The sequence below is a fragment of the Dendrobium catenatum genome, unplaced genomic scaffold, assembly GCF_001605985.2.
Source record: "Dendrobium catenatum unplaced genomic scaffold, ASM160598v2 fragScaff_scaffold_390, whole genome shotgun sequence".
Classification (NCBI taxonomy): Eukaryota; Viridiplantae; Streptophyta; class Magnoliopsida; order Asparagales; family Orchidaceae; genus Dendrobium; species Dendrobium catenatum.
In genome coordinates, this window is record NW_021318852.1 from 4,856,762 (window position 1) to 4,862,761 (window position 6,000).

The following is a 6,000-nucleotide window of genomic DNA, read 5'->3' on the forward strand; positions in this document are numbered from 1 at the left end:
TTCGGTTCCTTTCCATGAATAAATTCATCCTGATAGCTATCATATTTATATTTTGGACATTCACCTCATATTTTTTTATTTTATTACAAGTGTTTCATAGTAAAATGGATGGATTTGAAGTTTGCAATGGGCCGCATATATATAAAATATATACTACAGAAAACCGTCCATCTTTTGATTATGAAATAAACTAGAAGATAAGCTGGCTAATAAGGAATTCACTGGCTTAGCATGAGGAGTTTGCGACTGCAAATTCAGAAAAGGGTGCTTCGCTCAAAGAAATGATCCTAATAGAATGACTTCATTATTTTACAATACTAGTAAGCATAATCATAGCTCGTCGTCACACGTCCCCACGACCCTGAAGCAACTACTAGCTAAGTCTTATAAAATTGTGAAGAAACGAAAACAAGAAGGTATGCTCACTTAGATTCAGTTTCAATTGGAATTTTGATTTTCAGATTCTCTGGCAATTATGCGTCTCCTGTTCGCCTTGTCTGCAACTAAATTGCAGCACCACGACACCGGGCGGACCTAAATAGTAAGTGCCCTCCCCAAACTTCCCTCGCGAATATGTATGCATGATTATTTCAATTGGATTACATCAAGGGTCATCTTTAAGCCCATATCTTTTTTGCTTTAGTCATGGATGTCCTTACTAGACATTTGTAAGAGGATTTATTTTGGTGTATGCTTTTTGCTGATGATGTTTTTCTTGTTGATAAGACTAAAGAGGGAATTGAAGGTAAACTTGTTCTGCTCAGGAAAATGAAATATTGTGCTACAATATGAACCCTGCTTTCGCAAGCCTAAGGTTCCATTTTTCCTGAGGTGGATTGAATTCTAATTTAACCAGATTTTCCATAATGACCGGTATTAGGGTTTATTTAGTTATGAGGTTCCACTTCCTATGAGCGCAAGCCCTTATAGCTAATTACCCCTTCTTATGCGTAGAAGTGTACTCTCAATTAAGGATGAAAGTATATTTAGTTGTGCGTAGAAGTGTACTCTCAATTAATGATGAAAATATATTTAGTTGTGCAAGAAGTGCAAAAGTGTACAAGTGTTTTAGTCTTAATAGTGGGGGAGGAAGGTACACCTGATTAAGATCCCATGGTTTCATCATCCCGGGTATACAGTAGGGTGTAGTTCTGTCAAGGGGATGTTTTACAGTCTCTAGGAAAAAATATATTTTCCAAGTCTAATTTTCAAATTGCTTCATATTAGACCTGTCAACAATTGATCCGACCCGAAAACCCGATCCGAAACCGACCCGAAATTCTCGGGTTCGGGTCGACCCGGATAAATAACGGGTCGGGTTCGGTTCTGCAATTTCGACCCATATAATTATTCGGGTCGGGTCCGGGTTGACCCGGAAACCCGATTAAAACCCGAATTGACCCGCGACTTGAAATATTTAGGGCATCTGTCGAGGCGTCGAGCGACTCATATGCTCTCAGTCTCAGCTCTCGCGGCTCGCCTCTCGATTCTCGACTTCTCGTCTCGTTCCGTCTCCTGAGTTCTGTTTAGGGTTTCCGAATCTCTCATTCTCCTCTCCGCCTCTCAGTCTTCTCTCCAGACTCCAGTCTCCGCCTCTTAGTCTCGTCGGCACTCGGCACGAAGGCGTCTACGCTTACGCTTCACACATTCCCTAATCTATTTCACTGTTTGTATCTCGTTTCTCATTGCTATTAGTATTTTTTGATAGTTTAGCTTTAGAAGATGAAGCCATGAAGGTTTTGACTTTGATATTTTGTGTTCTTCATTTTATAAGATTTTGTGATCTTCAATCCCGTATTCGGTATTCCCGTGAAATCTAGGGTTTTTTTCGGGAAATCTAGGGTTTATTTAGAAGATGAAGCCATGAAGATTTTTTTGTGATGCACTTTAATGTTTTTCGGGAAATCTAGGGTTTATTTAGAAGATGAAGCCATGAAGATTTTTTTGTGATGCACTTTAATGTTTTTCGGGAAATCTAGGGTTTATTTAGAAGATGAAGCCATGAAGATTTTTTTGTGATGCACTTTAATGTTTTTCGGGAAATCTAGGGTTTATTTAGAAGATGAAGCCATGAAGATTTTTTTGTGATGCACTCAGCACTTTACTGTTTTTTGTGAAATCTAGGGTTTATTAATGATTTTTCTCTACTCTCTAGCTTTGAGTCCTTGAGGGCTGTCGGGTTGAGGCAGTTAGCCAGTTAGGGAATTACATTTACTATTTTTTTTTCACCGGGTATTTCGTGGACTGTGGTTCACCGTTCACTGGTTCTGTATTTCTGTCATTCTGTTGTTGTTCTGTTCATTTGTGGTTCACTCACTTCACTGGTTCACTGGTTATGTATTTCTGTGTTATTAACTTATTATGCTGCTGCCGTTTATTTGGTTTCTCGGGCCTGAGGACTGAGGGCCTGATGCTGCTTCTGTTAAGTTCAAAATTTTGTTTAGTTCAAAATGCTGTAAGTCTGTATTCTGTAAGACTGTAACCCGTTGCATTTGGCTAAGGGACTTTGCAAGCTTTGTGTGGGCATTTGGTTCAGTTCTCGGGTTTGAGGGCTGAGGGCTGACTGGCTGAGGCTTTGTGTGGGCATTATGGCTGCGGGTTATTATGCTGCTTCTGTGCTTCAGTAGTTCAGTGCTTCTGTTTGGACTTTGGATTATGGAAGTTGAAAAATGAAAATTGCAATGAAGCGATGATGAATAACCTTCTAAGATGTAAGTGGGAATCTTATAAGTGCAAGTTCTAATCATCTTATGTCCTATTATAATTTACAACCAAGTGACAATTTTTATTAACTTAGAATAGCAGATACTATCTTACAATCTTATTCGAAGAATAGATATTAATTAAGTTAATATAAATTGTCACTTAGGATGGTAATTTGTCAATATGACAATATTGATTAAACTTACGTCGCAATGATCTCATTATGAGGTTAAATGATTAATGAATCTGAAGGTTTAATCTGAGCAGAGCAATGTATTTTTTTACATATTTGATTTTGCAAACTATAGAATTGATTTTATTTCAGGTCATTGCAGATTTGAAGCTAGTATTTCGAGGAGACGACTCAGACGAGGGGAGCAATTTGGATGTTCAAATGTTGGAAATCTTTAAAATTGAATTGAGTTTGTAATTTGGTAACTAAAACAAATGTGTAAATGATGTTTGTAATTCGAGTATTGGATAATTTGTAAATTATTATTTCTCTAAATGTATAATTGCTGCTTTGCAGTTTTTCACTTTTTTTGTTTGCACTTTACCTTTTTTTTTCCTGAAATTAGCATTAAAATTACTATATAAACGGATAACCGGGTCGGGTCGGTTCCGGGTTTCGAAAACCGACCTGTTTATAAATCCGGGTCGGGTTGACCCGAACCCGAATAAATTCGGGTCAGTTACGGGTCGGGTCGGGTTCGACCCGTAACCCGAAATTGACAGGTCTACTTCATTTCATTTATGCATTTAAGATTGATCATCATACATTGTATTAGAAATAAATTAAAAAAGTTAAAAAATTTAATTATATATATTTTTTCAAGCATCAATCACCCTGCATAAGTTAATGGGCTGATTAGGATCTGCTCCAATATGCAACACTTAAAAAACAACATCCCTACCCATCTTTCTTAAAGAGACCGGATTCATGGATTTTAAGCGCCTAAGTGATTAGCTGGCTTCTCAATCCAGACTGGGATAAGTTTAGATTTACACTGCATTAGTTAGGTTCGAGCAATTGTTGTTTAGTGCCCAAATTAGGCTTAGGATTCGGGGCAGACCCAAAATAATAAGTCTCCACCCTCTGGGAATATAATCCCCACATTTCTAATAAAATGTCAACTTAAATATAGAAATTTTCTCTCTAAAATATTAAAACCCAATATATGATAGACTGGTGACGCTGAGCTTCTAAAAATCCGGCACTTCCTATATTTTCTCCTTTGACCCGATAAGAACTGTTCAACATTGAGTTTTCTCTTTGAAAACTTTTATTTATTTCCTTGTTTTCTACTTTGTAATCAAAGGGTGAATCATTGTTGTAATTGAGAGTTTTCTTAGGATCACCCCTCCTAGGATTTAATTAACTATAGGGTTTGCCCTGATAAGGATTTGAGAACTACAGATTAAAATAAACTTTTTTTATTTTTAAAAATAAAAAAAAAATCTGGGAATGTAGATTTCTTCTCAAACTCATTTTTAATTTTAAATATACTTGCATAATGCATTATTGTCTTCCCATATGATATAATATTCTCTTTATTATATTTAATCTTAAAAATAATAAATTTTTTAAAATCCGTTCTTATTTTTGGATGTCTTGAAGAATGTTATATTCATCTTCTAAGATAATATATTATTTTCCTTGTTGCATCTAATTAAAAGAATGGTTAGATTTTCAGAACTCTATTTTTATTTTTAAATACATTTTATAGAATTCTATATTCATCTTTTGAGATGATATGTTATTTTTTGAATTATATTTAATTACAGATATATAATTTTCTAAAATCCTATTTTGACATTGAATCTATTGTAGAATATTTTGTTAGTATCTCGAGACAGTATTTTATTCTCAATGCAATATTCAATTTTGTAATAGCAAAACTCCAAATTTGTATTAAAGTATTCATGTCATGATTATTCGGTAAGTTTTACCTTGGCTGTCGACTACTTAATGCAACCCTCCACTTTTTTCATCTAAGACTTGAGACCTAGCAATGGCTAGGGATCATAGAGATCCTGCCTTGCTAGAGAATTGTTAATGTAAAGATGCACAATCAAGCTTTACAAGAGAAGCCTTTGAACTTTTTTTTTTTTTAAATATGTTTGTTGTAAAAATTATCGCTTTGGCATATAACTAATTAATTTATGTTATTTGTTCAAAATTCAAAGATGCTTGGGTAAATGTTCTTTTGTTGGCTGGTGACTGTACCATACTATCCAAGGGCATAATGCCAAATTTGTTTCCAATCTTGTTATTTAGTCTCAAATCCATATGGTAAAAATTGCTATACCATTCTTAACTTCTTTCCTTTTATACTAGTCAAGTGTAGGTGAAGCTATGAGACTAGGGTTATAACCAAATTGAGGGAATAGTTAAATTTTAGAGAGAGAAAGTCTGAGTTTTTAGAGAGAGAAATCGGATTTTTCAAATTTTCAATTGCGTGCTTTTTTGTTTTTCCGAAGGTGGCGGAAGGTCGCCGGCCTCCAATAGCTGGCGGTCCTTTCGATGGTCAGCGTTCAATTCCGGGTGCATTGTTCTCAGCTCGGTCGAATGTGGTTTCTTCTCCACTGGCTTTTGGCGATGTTAGCTCAGGGATTGCACAAGATGGAAAATTCAAGATTATGTTTGGTAAGCCTCTGGCAGTCAATGAAGGCGGGTTGCTTAATCCGAAAAAACCTATTGAAATCATAGGTAAAGAAAAAAATTTAGCTGCAGAAAGTTTGGTTAATGTTTCACATAAATCTAGGCCTCTTCTGGATTCTAGAATTAATATGAATTCTATTGGTGTTGGTTCTACTTGGTCTAATTCAAATTTGGGATTGAAAATTCCTGGTGAGACTGTTTTGGTGGCTGATGTTTCTATGAAGTCGAATTCTTCTGATCTTACACAGGAAGTTGATAAGGTGGCGGTTTTGGAGAAAGATCATCTCTGTGAAGTAGGGGAGCTGAATGCGGGAAATATAGTTGATAATCAACCTGTTGTAACTAAGCTACCATCTAGTAATGTATTGTAGAATGCTTGAGCAAAAAGTCAAATGTTAATGTTACGGATCTGGATTATGGGGAAGGATTTGCTGGAGAAGGTTCAGTGATCAAATTGCATTTACAGAATGAAGTGGAGAATTCAGATAAACTTCGGAATTCAATAGTGGTCAAGGTGTTTGGTGAGAATGTTCCATTTCATGTGGTTAGTATGGAGTTAAGGAGATAATGGTCTCAATATGGAAAATTTCATCTTACAATGTGATGCATGCAAATTTTAGGTTAATTTAGTTTTT

The 6,000-nt window shown here is 35.7% G+C and overlaps 1 protein-coding gene across 1 annotated transcript in view; it reads left to right on the forward strand.

Annotated features, from left to right (window-relative positions):
• Positions 1-6,000, forward strand: part of LOC110105706 — a 55,610-nt gene that overhangs the window by 43,272 nt on the left and 6,338 nt on the right. The window lies entirely within an intron of this gene.